The 20,353-nt window shown below is 57.9% G+C and overlaps 2 protein-coding genes across 3 annotated transcripts in view; one reads left to right on the forward strand and one right to left on the reverse strand.

Annotated features, from left to right (window-relative positions):
* Positions 1 to 13,204: 13,204 nt before the first annotated feature.
* The window catches only part of TMEM269 (transmembrane protein 269), a 40,293-nt gene continuing 33,144 nt past the window's right edge, over positions 13,205 to 20,353 (forward strand). Inside the window, exon 1 of one of the 2 annotated variants that reach the window (XM_075906367.1) lies at positions 13,205 to 13,257. The gene's annotated coding sequence lies outside the window, so the exon portion shown is untranslated. Of the gene's footprint in view, positions 13,258 to 16,143; positions 16,259 to 20,353 lie in introns of those variants that run through there. The other variant, XM_014569576.3, reaches the window with a different exon arrangement.
* The window catches only part of LOC112544488 (small vasohibin-binding protein), a 52,667-nt gene continuing 48,633 nt past the window's right edge, over positions 16,320 to 20,353 (reverse strand). Inside the window, exon 5 of the mRNA XM_075906368.1 lies at positions 16,320 to 16,942. The gene's annotated coding sequence lies outside the window, so the exon portion shown is untranslated. The remainder of the gene's footprint in view (positions 16,943 to 20,353) is intronic.

Below are 20,353 nucleotides of genomic sequence, written 5' to 3' on the forward strand. Positions count from 1 at the left end.
GAAACTAGAAATGAGAAGATAGGACTGTCCGGTATTTCCTAACTCAGATGTCATGTAGATTGTGAAGCAACATCAAGTGTGTCCGGTATTTTTGTTGAAACCATCTGGCAACCCTAGTGAGACCCGCCGGCCGAGATGCCAGCCATGGGCAGGCTGGGTGTGCGACAGCAGCCAGGGCGATGGGGGCGAGTCCCTCCCACTAGGGTTGCCAGGTGTCCAGTTTTGCACGGACTGTTCGTTATTTAGGTCCCGTCTGGTAAAAAAAACAGAAAATACCAGACGTGAAATGTCCGTTATTTCCCGTTTCCCTCGGACAGAAGCCTGACGAGGACAATTTTCCCCTGCTGCGTCTGGCAGAGGGAGTGAGGAGCACGGGGCCATTTAAAGGCACAGCGCCCTTTTCATTTTTTTATTTTTTTTGTTGCTTAACAACTTTGGTCTCCCTCCCCTTTTTTTTCCTCAACAGAATTTTTCCCATTTGGGGGGGGTGGGTTGGTATTTTTTGTTAAACCATCTGGCAACCCTACCTCTCGCTGGCATGACTGGTCATGTGTTTGGCCTTGGCCTTTGCCTCACTTCCCTGAGCTGCCTGAGGAGCCCTGGGAGGGGAATGCAGATTCCTGTCTTTATTAGGGCTTGAGGATTACCTTGGAATGAGCTCCAAGCCCTGCTCCGCAAAGGCTGGGCTGGCGCCAGCACCAAGCTGAGGTGTGACCCGGGCTCCCCACGTGTGTAAGCCACGGGCCGCTCCAGAGCTGAGTGGCTTTCTGCTGGGAGCTGGCGGCACGCCCTTTCCCAGCGGAGTCCATAGCGCACAGCTGGGCGGGGAGGCCAATTGCCTGCCGCAGAGGCAATGAAGGACCCTTGTGCAGACTGGGACCCGGGTGCCAGCGGAGCCAGGGGTGAATGGCTCCGAGTGAGCAAGCGCTAACGACACGAACTCATCTCTGAGCAGGGCCATTTGCCCTTTGGTGGCTGGGGGCCCGGGCTAGCCCAGCCGGCTGACTGAAGGAGGGGAGCTTGTTCCCTGGAAAGGGCAGCTGGCGGCTGAGAAGCTGGCAGGAGGTGCGAGGAGGGCAGGGCTGGATTATCCAATAAGCAGACTAAGCACGTGCTTAGGGCACCAGCAAAGCAGGGGCAGCAAAAAAAAAAAAAAAAGAGATTTTTTTTTGGAAAAAATTTGATCTTTCAAAAAAAAGCATCAAAGTTGTCATCGTGGGAAAAATCAGAACTCCGCAGAACGCTCTTTTTCTCAGCTGAAAAGAATAAAAAACCCTCAGAGAACAACAATGTGTCAGGACAGATTCGATTCACTTTCCCTGTTGTCTATGGAAGCGGACGTGCTTCATCAAGTCAGCTTCGATGAACATATCCAGAATTTTGCAATCAGAAAATCTAGAGAGAAGCTATTTTAATTTCAGAAGACATGACAGTTTTGTGTCATTTCGAAAAATGCCATTTTATTTTACAGTATAGTTTTGTTTTTATTTTGAATTACATATGGGGGGCACCATAATCTTTTCAGTGCTTAGGGCCTCTAAAAGTCTTAATCCAGCCCCGGAGGAGGGGGAGGAAGGGCAGCTCTTGCAGAGCCCTCGCAGTGCGCCTGGCTCTGGGGAAGAGGGCTGGGAACGGCCCGGCTAAGGGGGCAGAGACATGGAACTTGAAGAACAACTCCGTGGGCTCGCCTGCAGGGCCTCCTGTAGCTTCCCTTGGGCCCTGAGTTTGCTTAAGGAGCCCTGCGAAGGAGACAGCAGTTCAGAGCAAGCCCTGGCCCTGGGGGGCACCTGGCCGGCAGCCAGCCCAGCCCCTCTCTAGCATCCCACCCGAAGAGCCCCAGGTGCCTTGCGAAGGCCGGTCTCAAAGGCCGGGGTGCTCCTACCGGCCGGGGGCTGGGCGTGGCCTCAAGGGACGGGCACAGCGCCTGTGGTCAGGGTGACGCTGACCATGCCGGCCACGTGGCAGCCAAGCAGGCCCAAGCAAAGAGGCTAGTGCCCCAGGCTGCAGCTACTGCAGCTGTCCCTGGCGTGGGGCTCGCGGGTTTGTGGAAGGGGCAGGAGGCGGGAGTGGGGGAGGTGACTGGGGAGGGGGGCTGCTGAGTGATTTATTCTGACTGAAATACACTGGGCAAGCCTGTTGTCCCCAGACAAGGAGAAGAGCCTCCAACGCCCGATCACTGGACAGCTGGGGACAAGGGCCCTGGTTCATTTCCCCATTGCTGTCTGTGAGGACGTGGGAATTTTCTGCAATATTTGCATGAAGCCTGTTGTGCCTCAGTTTCCCCTCCGTGCAGTACTGTTGCCCAAAGGGGCCGTTGGCTCTTAGGGCAGCCAGGACATGGCTCCGAGAGCACCGAGATCTCTGGGCCTTCGTTCCTGGGTGGATGGAGCTTCTGAGGAGACAATGGCAAACCCAGTCACCCAAGGTGACACCGGAGGGAGGGGGCTTCCCCACCTCTCTGCAGGGTGAGGGGGGTAAGGGTTGACCACAGGAAGGAGCCGGGCTCTCCCCCAGGGCTGACCCAGGAGTCAGCGCTACAGGGCTAGGTCATTGCGAGGCAGCTCCCAGACTGCTGCTCCCCCTCTGAAACGCGCCCGCTACGCCGCGGGGCACGTGGGTCGGGCCGTGCCAGGGTCGCCACGGCATTGCTGACAGCGACTGGGCTGCCTTTCCGAGGCTCTGCCCCACGCTGGCTCTTCAGTCCATGCAGCGCCGCAGGGCAGACAGCACCTAACATTCTTCCGGCCTGGCCCTGTCTGTCTGGAGACGTGGGTCGGCTTAACACCACCACTCCGGGGCGTGGGTCAGACCGACCTGCATTTCCGGCGTAGACTAGGCCTGAGACGAAGCCTGCTGGGCTCTGGATGACTGGCTGGGCTGAGCTTTCACCTGTTCTCACCCGGGGACTTCCTGGGCTGGGCACCAGCTGTTGAATTCCCCACCCAGCGCACGTCTCCAGCCGGAGTCTGGGCAGCGGGACTCGCAGCACAGGGCTCACTGTGAGGAGCCCCAGCGGTCCAGCAATGTGACCTGGAATCTCTTCCTTCCTTGTGCAGATTTTTCCATCCGTGTGTGGAATAATGTTATGTGCAGGGGCAAGTGCTGATGTGCACCACCAGGAGAGAGAAAAACCTGGCTGCGGGTGTGCTGCTAATCCGCTGGGCAGCATCAGCGCCTCTGCTGAGCGGCTGCACAAGCGTCAGATTCCTGGGAAGAGCCCTGTTTGGAGGTGGTGAGGCAGCAGGCCCTACCTTGCAGGATGAGTGAGGTCCCCTGCGGTCTGGCCCATGGAAGGGTTCCACGTCTGCCTCCCTCCTCTGGCCCATTCTGGCCTCCTGGCGACAGCTGTGTGGCAGTTCGGCTGCTGCGGGGCCCAAGGCTGGCGAGTTACACTGAGCCAGGCCTCAGCTGCCAGACACGCGACACGGCTCCTGCCTGGTGCTGGCTGCCGGGCCCAGGAGGATGGGCGCAGAGCTGGAGCCTTGAAAGTCTTAGCAGCCTTCCCGGCCATGCTTGCTGTCGTTCTATGGCCTGTGCCCATCACCCTGGCCTTTGGGCATCGACACAACCAGCAACACAGCCGAGGGGAGAGAACAGCCTGTCTGAGACAGGCACCCAAGCCCCTTGCCTGCCCTGGGCTTTGCCCTGGGGGTAGCTCTGGATTCACCAGGTGCGACCAGCACCACCCGCCCCGTTCGTCTCATCCAAGAAGGGCTCAAAACGCTGAGCCCGTCTGGACTGCGGGCGCTTTGCTGGGGCTTAGCCAGGGCGCCGGGCCTGCGCATTGGTGCCACGCGACACGCCGGCCACGCCACTCAGGCCCGGCCCGGGGGAGAGGGCTGATGCAGCCGCCAGGGCCCCGGCTCAGAGCAGGGCTGAAGGCCGTTGCTGTTTCTATTGCTGGAGCCCCGAGGAGCCCCTGCTGGGGACCATGCCAGCACAGTGTAGGCGGGACAAACACCCTGCCAAGCTGCCGAGCTCAGGACGCCTGTGGGGAGCTGCAGTCGGCAGGGATTCTGGTCCCCGTTCCCCAGGGCAGGCCTGGCTTGCACCTCCAACGGGATTTCTTTACTGCAGTGGCTGGTGGCAGGGCCCCAGGAGCCAGCTGGGGAGGGCTCAGACCTTTTACCACCCCGGGGTGCTCTGGGGAGCTGCAGTCGCCAGGCCTCGACTCTAGGGCCCGACCCCGCTGCCGGCAGCTCCTAAAAGCAGAGCAGTGGTGTCGCTAGGGCAGAGGCTGCCTTGCAAACCCGCCTCGTAGCTGAGTTCGCAGGGGAACATCAGGTCAGCTCAGGACAAGGGGTTGACAAGCATCCTCTGCCAGGAACCACCTGCCTCAGGGCTGTTTAAAACCAAGGACAAGGCCGTCCCGGAGTGTTCTGTGGCAATGCGTAGCCTGGTGCAATTATGTCCCCTCATAAACCATGAATCAATCTGTGCTGGGTTCATCTGGTTGGACACCCGGCCTGGTATTTACCTGGGAGGTGGGGAGGTGGCTTTATTGCCCCGCAGCAAGCGAGCTCATCCCCAGAGCAATCTAAGACGTTTCTTGGGTCCAGTCCAGGGCAGCCTGCCAGCTGGGGCCATGGGAGGCCACGGGGCCATTTCTCTCTTGTTGGCCACTTGGGTGGCTGCCGAGTGCTGCCATGGGGCCAGGCTGGCACAAGGCTCAGAGGAGCACAGTGTGTGGGTCCCTTGATGGATGCGGGAACCGGGCGAGGGCAAGGAGCGGCTGGCAGGGCTGCATGGATATTGCCACCACGGTCAACAAGCCTCCGGACTGGGGGCTTTCTTGCCTTATGCTACTGTTGCGCCATTTGTCCCAGTTTAAAGAAATAGGCCCGGCCGCTGTGCAGTGCGGGGCCGTGTTTGCGCACAGCAGCGAGATACTGGTCACCATGGTGTGACTAGGGTTTGGTTCGGTTTCGTTTCCCCCCTGAACATTGTGACAACTGAAGGGGGGGATCCCTCTTGTGGATGTTCAGCCGAAATGTTCAGGTTTGTTGGGAAAACTGAACCCGCCCACAATGGATTTTATTTTTTGGTGAAATATCGAAGCCACAAACAGAATCATTGGCCAGGGCGGGACAAAATGTGTGAGCTTTTGGGGGGTGGGTTTGTTGATGGTTTTTTTTACATGAAAGTGTTCAAGAAAAGGAGGCATTGCCTCTGGGGGACCTTTTACGTAGTCGAAATCGCTTTTCCATTTGTGACATTGCACCTCCATATTTTTATGGAAGCATGTTTTTAATATGAATTTGTATAACTCAGTTATGCTTTATGCAAATAGGGGCTTGTACCTCTCCTTGGAGAAGTTGCAATCCCCTGAATATGTATATTCTATTGGTGCATGTATCATTCTTGCATTTTAATGTAGAGTTATGCAGCGTAAGCCCATTTATCGATCTAGATCAGGGGTTCCCAACCTTTTTCGGCCCCCGTACCCCCTATTGAATATGAAAGGAAATAAATTCTAGACTCTAGAATCCACAATTTTTTTCACTAACACTACTACTTTTGGAATATTTCAATTAGGATAATCTAGTTATTTACCAAATATTCCCCGTACTCCCTTGACAAGCTTCTCATACACCTTGGGGGTACGCGTACCCCAGGTTGGGAACCCCTGATCTAGATAAATGGCCATTAGCAGTACCCAAGGAATTTAATGGCCCAGTGCTCAAGGCAATGATCCATGAATTGTTTTGTATTTCTGGATTATGGTTAGCCCTACAAAGACAAGTGACCATGCCGCCAGGTGCTGGAATTCATCTTGAATTTTGTATTTTGCCACAGGGAAGGGGGGAATTGAACAAAGACTTCCAATCCTGGGGAAATTCTATATAAGCAATGGGAAGCAAATGATAATTATCTTCAGGGGACTTCATAGACTCCTCACCCTGGCATACTAGGTCAGACCAAAGGTCCATCCAGCCCAGTGTCCTGTCTGCCAACAGTGGTCAATACCAGATGCCCCAGAGGGAGGGAATAGAACAGGGAATCATCACGTGATCCCTCCCCTGTCACCCATTTCCAGACAGGCTAGAGACACCATCCCTGCCCATCCTGGCTAGTAGCCATTGATGGACCTAACCTCCACGAATCTATCTAGCTCTTTTTTAACCCTGGCAAAGTCCTAGCCTTCACCACATCCTCTGGCAAGGAGTTCCACAGGTTGACTGTGCTCTGAGTGAAGAAAAACTTCCTTTTGTTTGTTTTAAACCTGCTGCCTATTAATTTCATTTGGTGATCCCTTGTTCTTATATTGTGGGAAGAATTAAATAACTTTTCGTTATTCACTTTTCCCACAACAGACATGATTGTATAGACCTCTATCATATCCCTACTTAGTCTCCTCTTTTCTAAATTGAAAAGTCCCAGTCTTTTTAATCTCTCTTCATAAGGCACCCATTCCAAACCCCTCATCATTTTTGTTGCCCTTTTCTGAACCTTTCCCAATACGGATATATCTTTTTTGAGATGAGGCAACCACATCAGTACCATGGGTGTACCATGCTTTTATATAGAGGAAATAAGATATTGTCCGTCTTATTCTCTATCCTTTTTTAAATGATTCCTAACATTCTATTTGCTTTTTTGACGGCTGCTGCTCATTGAGTGGATGTTTTCAGAGATCTGTCCGCAATGACTCCAAGATCTCTCTCTTGAATACTTGTAGCTAAATTTTTCCCCATCCTATTGTATGTCTAGTTGGGATTATTTTTTCCAATGTGCATTACTTTACATTTATCAACATTAACTTTCTTTTGCCATTTGCCCAGTCACTTGGTTTGGTGAGATCTTCTTGAAGCTCTTCACAGTCTGCTTTGATCTTAATTATCTTGAGCATTTTCTCTCAGTATAGTAGGCTTAGCTTATAAGAGTCTCCAGGACTCATCTGCTTATTGCAGGTGCTGCAGGAGTTGGGGGAGCGATGGCATTTCAGTGGCCACCCTGTCTTTTCAGCTGTGGGAGGCCGGACCGGGGCTTGCCAGACATTGGCACAGACTCTGGGCAACGCCCTAGCACTGAGACTCAGGGGAGGGTCTACCCAGCTAAGGAGGCCACAGGTGGCCAGAGAGAGGCTGGAAGCAGTAAAGCAAATGGCAAGACTCCTCCCTTCCCAAGCCAGCAAGGGCTCTGGCGGAAGGGGAAGATGGCACCGAGCCCCATCTCCACACCAGCTCCAAGCAAGCTGGGCAGGCAGCAGGAGGGGTGGCTGTGGTCTCTGGTGGGTCTATCTGCAGAGCTCATGGGGGTTTCTCTCCTGAAGAGGGGAGTCCCACCACCAGCTGCAGGCCGGGACGTCTCGTCTCACGCTGGGTCTCGCTCACCTTTCAGTCCAGAGTCCCTGAGCGGCAGCTGGCCCCCTTCCATGGGAGGGACGGTGGGTGCAGCCCCCAGCCTGGCTCTTGTCCCAAATTGATCAGAATCCACCATAAATAATCACCAAGCTCCCCGGAGGGGACCAGCAGGCTCCACAGGCCGCGCCGGGTTCTGCTTGTTCTCTACACCTAACACCAAGGCCAGCTAGATGGGGGGGCCTGCTCACACCCTGACCCCGGCGGCAGGGTTTGCCAGCCTTGTAGAGGACGATACGGCTCGTGGCGCATGGACAGCAGGTGCACCGGGCTCATAATCAGAAGGGCTGCTAGTTGAGAGACGATGCCTGCCCATTACCACAGGAGGGGAAGGTCTCTAGGGCGGGCCCCGGAAGAGCCTGGAGCAGGTTTGCCAACCGTCAGTAAATTGACGGACAGTCCATAAAAAATTAGCCAAAATTGGACATGTCCATAAAGAATGTAGGTGTCTATACATTTTGCAAAAGTGCAAAAAATTTTCAAAAAGCAGGAATTATTCTGTAGCAATTACATTTCTTCTGTGCTGCTTCAGTCATTTTACTGCGGAGCAGCGGAAATTGGACGTTTTCGTTGTTTATTTAGCTCAATGGTTGAGGTGACGTAAAGTGAATCACGCGACGTTATCCTCTACGTTATCCCGCCGAGTTAGCGTCAGCACACCGATGCATGAATGACAAGGATTACTTTTCACTTTTGGCTGTTTCTGTCCTCTTAATATAGTATAAAAATTATGTCCGTTAAAAAAATGTGTCTGTCCGTACATTTTTCCCATTTTGTCCGTAAATGTAATTTCTGTGGGTTGGCAACCCTGGCCCGGAAGGCCGCGTAGCTGCAATACGTGTGCTCTCGTCGAGCACAGCCTTTGCCTGCGAAGTTTCTTTTTTCTAGCCTCTGTGGCTCAGCCGGCGGCACTGCACAGCAAAGACACCTCTGCCGGAACTGGATTTGCAGTAAAAAGTCACCAGCAACACGGAACTGACTGCAAATGCCTTGTGCAGGTCTAGTGCCTCGTTTGGCAACTCACCTCATAAAATTGAATTATCGCTAGAATCTCGGGACATTGCTCCCCCTGCGGCCAAGGTGCCCTTTTCTCTCTCCCTGCTACCACAGGGACGTGCCCGTCTGGGTGACCCCGGCGGGGCCAATAGCTTGTGTCTTTGGGGGCCAGTCCAGGGGGGGGCCGCAGGGTGTTTGTGGGGGGGGGGGCGGAGGTGGGTTCTGAGGGAAATCCAGTCTTTGCACCTTTCCATGCCAGTGTGACAGCCTGGTGAGCAGACCTGGGGGTGGAGAGAGGCTTCTGGCTACGCCTGGCAAGGCAGGGGGCAGCCGGCACCTGGAAAACGGCATTCAGCTCCACCGTGGCGGGAAGCGACCCAGCTGGGAGGGCAACCGAGCAGGCTGCTGGGTTGTTCCGCTTCCTGTAGCTCCCGCTGCCACCGTGAGGGCATGGGGGGCCTGGCCCCTGCTGCCGCCCGTGTCAGGCCCCCAGGAAATCCCCCCGGCCGCCCTGGGCCTCGTGGGTTAACATGGGGGGGGGACCGTCCCATCCATGAGACAGCTGGTGGGGCCCCGTTTGGCTCTGGGTGTGTCTGGGTGCATGTGACTCAATCTAGTGGGGGGCCCTCCACTCTGAGTGGGCACCACAGTCTCTGGCAGAAGCCCCTAGCCCATCCCCCACTGCAGGGCAGACGCCCCCAGTGTGGTAGGCAGAGAATGGGGCGTGGTGGGGGTACCCCAGGAACTGCAGTGTCACTGTGAAAGAGCCAGATGCGGATCATGAGCTGCAGCCCCCACCCCCACCATAGACCCTTGCACTTACGGCCAGAGGGGACCGATCCTCTAGCCTGCCTCCTGCCCCTGGCAGGCCCCAGAACATCACCCCTACCCCCATAACAGACCCCAAGCCCTGGCAAAGTTACTGACGCTCTCTGGCTTAACGAAGCTAGGACTATGCTGCAAAGATACATCGGAAAAAGAAACGCAAAATGCAAATCTTGTTCTGATTTACTTCCAAAAGAGGCTTTTCCGAAATTTGGCGTATTGACACGGTGCCAAATTTCGGAAGAAAGCTCTCCTTCGACACAGCCCTCGTTCCTCGTCAAATGAGGTTGACAGGGATGGCGAGAGAGCGCCTCCGCTTTTTCAATTTCTTTTCCGGAAAAGCGGATGCGCGCCTTGGACGCGGCATTGCTTTGTCGGGATACCGCCGGCGTCCTGGCAAAGCACTGCAGTCTAGACATAGCCAGAGACTCGGCCATTTACACTCGTTTCTACCTGCAAGACACCCGTGTCCCATGCTGCAGCGGCAGGTGAAACCCGCCCTGGTCTCGGCCAGTCTGACCCAGGGCAAGTTCCTTCCCAGCCCTCCAGGTGGCGACCAGTTAGACCCTGAGCGTGTGGGCAGGCCCCACACCTGGCCGTTGGGGGAGAATTCCCTGCAGTCCCCCCGAGCCCTCCCCTGAAGCCCCATCACTGGGTTTTGCTACTGGCCATATTCCACCGTAGGGACCATGGGGATGTTTTCCTTTTGGATGATGAGGCGGGGGAGGCTCAGGGTGTGAGGAGGGGCTGGCAGGTAAGGGTCTCAGGAACGAAGGGGGAGGGAAGGAGGAAGAGGGGCCAGAGGCACAGATGTGGGGTTTTAGTGAGTGTGCAAATTCTCGGCTGCTCTGGGACCAGTGAAGGAGCCAGCTGTGTGGGTGCTGGTGAGTATTTGCTTCGGGTTAGGGCGTTGTCTGATCATGAGGCCTGACGTGGACGTATTGGAGAAGAGCCAGAGAAGAGTAATAACAATGATTACAGGTTTGGAAAAAGATGCCGTATGAGGTCAGCCTGAAAGAACCGGGCTTGTTTGGTTTAGAGAAGAGAAGACTGAGAGGGGACATGAAAGCAGCTTTCAAGTATCTAAAAGGATGTTACAAGGAGGTGGGAGAAAACTTGTTCTCCTTGGCCTCTGATAGGACAAGAAGCAATGGGCTGAAACTGCAGCAAGGGAGGTTGAGGTTGGACATTAGGAAAAACTTCCTGCCTGTCAGGGTGGTTAAACACTGGAATAAATTGCCCAGGGAGGTTGTGGAATCTCAAAGGCATTAGATGTCCAGTTTTCATTAATTGGGGTAGCTACCATTCCTTGTGTCTCCATTGAAAACCTGACTTGCATTTTAACCGGGGGTCCCGAAGAAGTCCTGAAAACACGTTAGGTGCACAACATGAAGGGGGCCAAATGAAATTCAAAGTCTTTTGACCCAGAGTATTTTTAAATGATGTTTCAGAGCCACTGCAGAAAGCACCACAGACGGGGAACACAGTGCGTACTGACGTGAGCGTCGCAGCCCCCTGCAGCCAGTGCATTGGGATGGAGACTGTCCACATTCACCACTGAAGTCCCACAGGGACCTACGTTTCTGCCAGTGAACAGCCGCCTTGGTCTAGGCGCTCTCCGAAACCCAGCGTGCGCCTCACACCAGGATCCCATCTCCAGGGCCCGCTGTGGGGGCACCAGAGGAAGCTCCCCCTTCATAGCTTAGCTCAAGTGCAAGGCTCTCACCCAGACCCTGGGTTTGTCCCCCCTGCCACCAGCTGCCGAGAAGGGACTTGAACATGGTCCCCAGACTGGCCCCCGGGCTGGGGGTATTCTTGGGCCAGGGTGTCCCCGCCGGTTCTGCTGGTGCAGTTCCATGGTGCAGCCACTATTAAACATGCGTTGGAGCAGGGAGCTGGGAACCTGGCCTCTGGGCTGACAGCTCTAAGGGGGTGGCGCCAAGCCGCCCCCGGGGGAATTGCAGGAAAGGGATTCAGCACAGACCTCCAGGGCTCACAGCCGAGAATCCAAACTAGAGATGGGCACCCGCCAATCCACACCCCCCTCTGAGAGGTGGGGCTTAGGCCACACCCCTCTCTGGCTAGCATAGGTGGCTGTTTACGTAGCGCACCGGCTTCTGGGAATCCCATTCTGTGCATTTCATTCTCCCCATGCAGTGCCCAGGCAGCCTCCTTAACTCTCCCCGGCGGGGCCAATAGCTTGTGTCTTTGGGGGCCAGTCCAGGGGGGCCGCAGGGTGTTTGTGGGGGGGGGGGGAGCGGAGGCGGGTTCTGAGGGAAATCCAGTCTTTGCAGCTTTCCATGCCAGTGTGACAGCCTGGTGAGCAGACCTGGAGGTGGAGAGAGGCTTCTGGCCAGGTAGCCTCCTTAACTCTTCCCATGCAGTGCCCAGGCAGCCTCCTTAACTCTCCCCATGCAGTGTCCAATCAGCCTCCTTAACTCTCCCCATGCAGTGCCAGGTAGCCTCCTTAACTCTCCCCATGCAGTGCCGAAGCAGCCTCAATTCTTCCCATGCAGTGCCCAGGCAGCCTCCTTAATTCTCCCCATGCAGTGCCAGGTAGCCTCCTTAACTCTCCCCATGCAGTGCCCAGGCAGCCTCCTTAACTCTCCCCATGAAGTGTCCAATCAGCCTCCTTAACTCTCCCCATTCAGTGTCCAGGCAGACTCCTTAACTCTCCCTATTCAGTGCCCAGGCAGCCTCCTTAACTCTCCCCATGCAGTGCCCAGGCAGCCTCCTTAACTCTCCCCATGCAGTGTCCAGGCAGCCTCCTTAACTCTCCCCATGCAGTGCCAGGTAGCCTCCTTAACTCTCCCCATGCAGTGCCCAGGCAGCCTCCTTAACTCTCCCCATGCAGTGTCCAAGCAGCCTCCTTAACTCTCCCCATGCAGTGCCAGGTAGCCTCCTTAACTCTTCCCATGCAGTGCCCAGGCAGCCTCCTTAACTCTCCCCATGCAGTGTCCAGGCAGCCTCCTTAACTCTCCCCATGCAGTGCCCAGGCAGCCTCCTTAACTCTCCCCATGCAGTGTCCAATCAGCCTCCTTAACTCTTCCCATGCAGTGTCCAATCAGCCTCCTTAACTCTCCCTATTCAGTGCCCAGGCAGCCTCCTTAACTCTCCTCATGCAGTTTCCGGGTGCCCAGTTGGGGGCTGTGGCTTCCACAAAGAGCAAGGCCCCTAAAAGTTGGGCACTGCAATGCTGAGAGTCCCCTTTGTGCATAAAAAGGCTGTGGGTTGGGGGGATGGAGGTTGGGGGAGGGTGTATAAGGAGATGCTGGGGCAGGATGGGGATTAAATGGAGATTGGGCAATGAGTTGTCGAGGGTTGTAGTGTATGGGAACAATATGGCAGGCTCCTGGGGGTGGCATGGGGCAGTAGGGGAGTACTTGAGGGCAGGATACAGGGAGGTATAGGGGACTACTGGGGTTGATACGGTGCAGATAAAGGGGGCTCCTGGAGAGAGAACAGGCTGTTTGGGGCAGCATAGGGGTGTACAGAGACCTGGGGAACTGTAAGGGGAGGACCTATGGGGGTTGCTTGGGGCAGTATGGCAGGGGTGTAGATGGGCTGTCGTTGGTACAATAGGTGATTCGGGGCTCTCAACAGGGCATGGTGCGGGTGTCCAGGGGCCTAGGCAGGAGAGATGCAGGAGGCCGCTGTGGCGGTGGGGGGTATGGCGCAGGTGTGGGGGGCCCATGGGGAGAGGGCACAGGGCTGATGCATGGGGCCATTGCAAGGGGGCGGTTGCAGGAGGGGCCGGTGCATGGGGCTGGTGGGGAGAGGCACAGGGCTGGTGCAAGGCGGACCGGTGCGGGCGGGGGGGGGGATGGCACCGGTGGGCAGAAGCATAGGGCAGGTGCAGGCGGGACGGGGGGAGGCACAGGGCTGGTGCCAGGGGGGCGGGTGCAGGGGGGGCGGGTGCAGGGGGGATCGGTGGGGGGGGGCTGTCTCCCCTCCCGGCGGCCCCGGCCGTCACTTCCTGTGGAATTTTCCCGGGGTGGGGGGGCCGGTATAAAAGCCACCGCCGGGGCCGAGCGCTGCAGCCGGAGTCCGAGCCGCGTCCGAGAGCGGAGTCCCGGTGAGTGCGGCCGGGCCGGGCCGGTGATGGGCGGGTCCGGGAGCGGCGGGCGCTGTCCAGCTTCCCCTGCGTCTGTGGACTCCCATGCGGGGGGAGGGACCAGCCCTGCCCCATCACCCCAACCCCGCCCTGCCCCCCTTCTCCGCCCATCACCCCCAACCTGCGTCCCGCCCCTTTCTCCGCCCATCACCCCAACCCGGTCCTGCACCCCTATTGTCCTTCTGTCACCCCCAACCTGCGTCCTGCACCTCTATTGTCCTTCTGTCACCCCCAACCTGAGTCCTGTACCCCTGTTCTCCGCCCATCATCCCAACCCGGTCCTGCACCCCTATTGTCCTTCTGTCACCCCCAACCTGAGTCCTGTACCCCTGTTCTCCGCCCATCACCCCAACCCGGTCCTGCACCCCTATTGTCCTTCTGTCACCCCCAACCTGAGTCCTGTACCCCCGTTCTCCGCCCATCACCCCAACCCGGTCCTGCACCCCTATTGTCCTTCTGTCACCCCCAACCTGAGTCCTGTACCCCCGTTCTCCGCCCATCACCCCAACCCGGTCCTGCACCCCTATTGTCCTTCTGTCACCCCCAACCTGAGTCCTGTACCCCCGTTCTCCGCCCATCACCCCAACCCGGTCCTGCACCCCTATTGTCCTTCTGTCACCCCCAACCTGAGTCCTGTACCCCTGTTCTCCGCCCATCACCCCAACCCAGTCCTGCACCCCTATTGTCCTTCTGTCACCCCCAACCTGAGTCCTGTACCCCCGTTCTCCGCCCATCACCCCAACCCGGTCCTGCACCCCTATTGTCCTTCTGTCACCCCAACCTGAGTCCTGCACCCCCTTCTCCGCCCATCACCCCCAACCTGCATCCTGCACCCGTTCTCTGCCCATCACCCCAACTTGCGTCCTGCAACCCCGTTCTCCTTCCATCACCCCAGGCCCCGAACTCAGCAGCCTGTCGTGCCCTCATCATCCCAATCCCCCAGCCTTGCCGCGGTCCCACCCCATCACTTTAACTCCCCAGCCCAGCACCTATGTCCTGCCCCACCTCACTCCAATATCCCCCGAGCTCCCGAGCCTGCCTCCACCTGGCTGCAGCCTTTCTCACTGTCACCCCACTTAGCCTCATCTCCAGTTGCAGCCTGTCACCATTGCCTTAGGCCCCCCAACCACAGCCAGTTGCCCCTCATCCCTCTTGCCCCCCTCAGCCGTGGCATGCCATGCCTTCAGCCACCACGGTCCTGTCCAGCCAGTGCCCTCTCTGCAGCCCTTTCCGTCTCCCGCTTTCCTCAGGCATCACGTGGTCCCCTAGTGGTCATGGGAACTGAGTGACCGCGAGGGCCTTGTTTTGCCTTTGTGCCAAGTTCTTCCTCACCCTGATCTCTGAAGGGTTTTATCTCAGTCCCTGGGGAACCCTCCTTCCAGCTCCCACCAAAACTCAGCGTCCAAAGCTGGCCCGGCCCTGCCCATCTCCCTGACACAGGGACACTTTCCCTGCCTGTGCCCGGCACGGACTCCAAATGCTTTGGCTCCTTTGGCTGGCAAAACTTGGGTCATTCAGGGGGGTTGTGAAGAAACTCCCACCCTCCACACAACAGAGGTTTATCAGCAGAGGCACAGGCGTGGAAGGTGCTGCTGAGGGAGCTACAGTCGCTCTGCGGGGTGGTTTAATTATACCAGCGGGAGAGAGCGCTCTCGGGACACTGAGGGTACGTTTAGACTGCGAGGATCTATCGGAAAAAGATGCGCAAAATGCGCTCTGCCTTTTGCGTATCTTTTTCTGATACTTTTGTCGGAAGAGGCTTTTCTGAAATTTGGCCCATCTAGACTGGGCCAAATTTTGGAAAAAAAACCTTCTTTCGAAAGCCCCCTTCTTCCTTGTGGAACGAGGAATACAGGGGCTTCGGAAAGAGCGCGTTAGCCTTTCTGCCAAAAAGAAAGTGGAAGAGCAAACGTGTTCCCTGGATGCAGAGGAGTTTTTTCGGGCTACCTCTGGTGTCCCCCTCCCCCGCCCCATCACGCCGCAGTCTAGTGGTGACAGGAGAGTTCATGGCTTAGAGCAGCTCTAAGGGCCAGGCTGTGCTGGGGGGGCATTCCATGATGCAGACAAGGCCTAAAATGACACTTCCTAAAGCTACCCCCAAAACCAAGGCTGGCCCAGCTCCATTGCTCCAGGCTAGGAAAACATCAGGGGATGTGCAATCATACAATCGTAGGCTGGAAGAGAGGTCAGGTCATCCAGTCCAGCCCCCTGCCCAAAGCAGGTCCAGCCCCAACTCAATCATCCCAGCCAGGGCTTGGTCAAGCCAGGACTTACACACCCCTAGGGATGGAGATTCCACCCCCTCCCTCGGGAACCCAGCCCAGCGCTTCCCCACCCGCCTAGGGAAAGAGTTTTTCCTAATATCCAACCTAGACCTTCCCCACTGCCACTTGAGACCATTGCTCCTCGTCTGTCATCTGCCATCACTGAGAACAGCCTCTCTCCAGCCTCTCTGGACCCCCCTTCAGGGAGTTGCAGGCTGCTGTCAAATCCCCCCTCACTCTTCTCTTCTGCAGACTAAATAAGCCCAAATCCTTCAGCCTCTCCTCATAAGTCAGTGTAGTTGGTCAGCCTCATCCTCTGTGCAGATGGAGCTGGGTGGCAGTGCAGGGGCTGTGCCTCTGTGGCACTTACGGCATAAACATACCCACCATCTCTGTCCACCAGGGTCTTGCCACTTCTGCAGCTCCAGCTGCTTGCCCTGCCTCCTTGTGGGAGGCTGTAAACCCTGGTCCAGCCCTCACTCTGCTGGGATCTGCAAGTCTCCTCCCACTCCACTAAGCCGGTCTCTGTTGCAAAACATTCTGTGCTGTGAATTGGCCCTGCCCTGTTCTGTGACACGCGTGGTTTATGAGAAGGGGATTGGTTATAAAATAAAGAAGTGCGTCAGGCTAGTATTTTCAGCACAAGGCTGGGAGCGAAGACACGCTTCATTCTAACCCTGTCTCTGACTCTGGATTGGGTAAGTCACTGCTCTGTGCCTCAGTTTCCCATCTCGAAAAGCAGTACCACGGGGGTGGGTCTGTGTTTGTGGACCGCGCTTTAAATGTATTAGGGTCAGCGGTGTCAGTCAGGAGTAGCCGGGAGGCTATCAGCATCGCAGTAAAACCTTCCAGGCGAGCAAAGTTCTCTTCCTCTGCGAGCTGGCTAATTCTCCTCTCCCTTAACTAGTGACTGTGGTGGTGTCGCCCTGATTCACACAAAGGTAGCTGAGAGGGTCGCTAGTGGTTTCTGAGAATGTCGCCGTTCTCCCCAGAAGCCAGGTGGCTGCGCAGTGTTTCTTCCTTGCAGTCTCATCTCCCCCAGCCTTGGGGCAGCATTAGGGTGGCTTTGCCTGCAGACGATATTAATAGCCCAGATTGTAGCTACTTGCTGTCATGCCTTGGGGGGGCCGACTGCCTCTGTGTATGGAACTTGCTTCTTGCTCTCCATTGCGGGAGCCTTCCCGGAGGAAAGGAGAAGGTGTGTGTGTCTTTGAATCTCACTGGCAGATTGATCCTTAGGAAAGGAGGAGTGTCAGGTCTGGTGAGGAGGTTAGCCAAGATGGGCACAGGTTGCACAACCAGCTCCTGCTTTCCCGGCTCCCTCCAGGGACAGGCTCTGGGTAGAGATTCCTCGGGTAGTGGAGGCCAAAGAGCAGGAGCTGCTGTGATTTGTAAACAAGATAACTTTGGTCCCTAAGTGTCAGGGGCCTGGGTCTGTTGCCAGGGCTGCTGTTCTCCCACTCGAGTGGTGGTGGGGCCGGGCCCTGGCTTTGCGGGATGGGGGCTGGGCCCTGGCTTTGCGGGATGGGGGGCCGGGCCCTGGCTTTGCGGGATGGGGGGGCCGGGCCCTGGCTTTGCGGGATGGGGGGGCCGGGCCCTGGCTTTGCGGGATGGGGGCCGGGCCCTGGCTTTGCCGGGCGGGGGGCAAGCCCTGGCTTTGCGAGGTGCATCGTGCAAAGGGAGTGGTGCTTGTGGGATGGACGATGTTGCTCTAAAGGATTTAGGAGCAGGGTTTAGGTGACAAAGGCCTGCTCCTGCTCTGGGAGTGAGAGGGACCAGCACTTGCGAGTTGTTTACCTGACAAGGTCGGGGGCGGAGGTGGAGGGAACACAATGACGTTCCTAACAGCAGCTCAGAATGACCCCAAATTTGAGCTACACAGAGCCCCTCCCACGCCCAGCCCCAGCTCAGCCGCGCCCCCGCCCCCGCCACTACTGAAAAGCTGTGTCCGGTGCCAACAGTCCCCCTCCATGCCCCACTGTGCCCCATGCGTGTGTACAGGGAGTCACCCGCCTCCTCCGGCCTGGCAAGGGAGGGGAGTGGGGAGGCAGCCTGCATTCCTTCCCTTCGCCTGCATCCGCTCCTGAAAGGCTGAGACCGTGGGGAGGAGCCAGCCTACCCTTCTGCTGGGGACGCGGAGAGATGGGCCTGCTCGCCCCAGGCCTTCCCCAGAGTGCAAGTGGCAGGGGGTAGGATCCAGGGCTGACCTCAAGGAAAATAGCACCCGAGGCAAACTTGTACTTTGGTGTCCCTGGAACCTACTACCTCCCCTAACCCCCCCATCTCCTCAGTCCCTGGCCTCTACTACCTCCCCTAACCCCCCCATCTCCTCAGTCCCTGGCCCCTACTACCTCCCCTAACCCCCCCATCTCCTCAGTCCCTGGCCCCTACTACCTCCCCTAACCCCCCCATCTCCCCAGTCCCTAGCCCCTACTACCTCCCCTAACCCCCCCATCTCCTCAGTCCCTGGCCTCTACTACCTCCCCTAACCCCCCCATCTCCTCAGTCCCTGGCCCCTACTACCTCCCCTAACCCCCCCATCTCCCCAGTCCCTGGCCCCTGCTACCTCCCCTAACCCCCCCATCTCCCCAGTCCCTGGCCCCTGCTACCTCCCCTAACCCCCCCATCTCCCCAGTCCCTGGCCACTACTACCTCCCCTAACCCCCCCATCTCCCCAGTCCCTGGCCCCTGCTACCTCCCCTAACCCCCCCATCTCCCCAGTCCCTGGCCACTACTACCTCCCCTAACCCCCCCATCTCCCCAGTCCCTGGCCCCTACTACCCCCCCTAACCCCCCCATCTCCTCAGTCCCTGGCCCCTACTACCTCCCCTAACCCCACCATCTCCTCAGTCACTGGCCTCTACTACCTCCCCTAACCCCACCCATCTCCCCAGTCCCTGGCCCCTACTACCTCCCCTAACCCCCCCATCTCCTCAGTCACTGGCCTCTACTACCTCCCCTAACCCCACCCATCTCCCCAGTCCCTGGCCCCTACTACCTCCCCTAACCCCCCCATCTCCTCAGTCCCTGGCCCCTACTACCCCCCCTAACCCCTCCATCTCCTCAGTCCCTGGCCCCTACTACCTCCCCTAACCCCCCCCCCATCTCCCCAGTCCCTGGCCCCTACTACCTCCCCTAACCCCCCCATCTCCTCAGTCCCTGGCCTCTACTACCTCCCCTAACCCCCCCATCTCCTCAGTCCCTGGCCCCTACTACCTCCCCTAACCCCCCCATCTCCCCAGTCCCTGGCCCCTACTACCTCCCCTAACCCCCCCATCTCCTCAGTCCCTGGCCCCTACTACCTCCCCTAACCCCCCCATCTCCTCAGTCCCTGGCCCCTACTACCTCCCCTAACCCCCCCATCTCCCCAGTCCCTGGCCTCTACTACCTCCCCTAACCCCCCCATCTCCTCAGTCCCTGGCCCCTACTACCTCCCCTAACCCCCCCATCTCCCCAGTCCCTGGCCCCTACTACCTCCCCTAACCCCCCCATCTCCCCAGTCCCTGGCCCCTACTACCTCCCCTAACCCCCCCATCTCCCCAGTCCCTGGCCCCTACTACCTCCTCTAACCCCCCCCCTTCTCCCCAGTCCCTGGCCCCTACTACCTCTCCTAACCCCCCCATCTCCCCAGTCCCTGGCCCCTACTACCTCCCCTAACCCCCCATCTCCCCAGTCCCTGGCCCCTACTACCTCCCCTAACCCCCCCATCTCCCCAGTCCCTGGCCCCTACTACCTCCCCTAACCCCCCATCTCCCCAGTCCCTGGCCCCTACTACCTCCCCTAACCCCCCCCCCATCTCCCCAGTCCCTGGCCCCTACTACCTCCCCTAATCCCCCCCCCCATCTTCCCAGTCCCTGGCCCCTACTACCTCCCCTAACCCCCCCCCATCTCCCCAGTCCCTGGCCCCTACTACCTCCCCTAACCCCCCCATCTCCTCAGTCCCTGGCCTCTACTACCTCCCCTAACCCTCCCCATCTCCCCAGTCCCTGGCCCCTACTACCTCCCCTAACCCCCCATCTCCTCAGTCCCTGGCCCCTACTACCTCCCCTAACCCCCCCATCTCCTCAGTCCCTGGCCCCTACTACCTCCCCTAACCCCCCCCCCCCATCTCCTCAGTCCCTGGCCTCTACTACCTCCCCTAACCCCCCCATCTCCTCAGTCCCTGGCCCCTACTACCTCCCCTAACCCCCCCATCTCCCCAGTCCCTGGCCCCTACTACCTCCCCTAACCCCCCATCTCCTCAGTCCCTGGCCCCTACTACCTTCCCTAACCCCCCCATCTCCTCAGTCCCTGGCCCCTACTACCTCCCCTAACCCCCCCCCCCCATCTCCCCAGTTCCTGGCCTCTACTACCTCCCCTAACCCCCCCCCATATCCCCAGTCCCTGGCCCCTACTACCTCCCCTAACCCTCCCCATCTCCCCAGTCCCTGGCCCCTACTACCTCCCCTAACCCCCCCCATCTCCCCAGTCCCTGGCCCCTACTACCTCTCCTAACCCCCCTATCTCCCCAGTCCCTGGCCCCTACTACCTCCCCTAACCCCCCCATCTCCCCAGTGCCTGGCCCCTACTACCTCCCCTAACCCCCCATCTCCTCAGTCCCTGGCCCCTACTACCTTCCCTAACCCCCCCATCTCCCCAGTCCCTGGCCTCTACTACCTCCCCTAACCCCCCCATCTCCTCAGTCCCTGGCCCCTACTACCTCCCCTAACCCCCCATCTCCCCAGTCCCTGGCCCCTACTACCTCCCCTAACCCCCCCATCTCCCCAGTCCCTGGCCCCTACTACCTCCCCTAA

This window comes from Pelodiscus sinensis, chromosome 23 (assembly GCF_049634645.1).
Source record: "Pelodiscus sinensis isolate JC-2024 chromosome 23, ASM4963464v1, whole genome shotgun sequence".
NCBI classification, from domain to species: Eukaryota; Metazoa; Chordata; order Testudines; family Trionychidae; genus Pelodiscus; species Pelodiscus sinensis.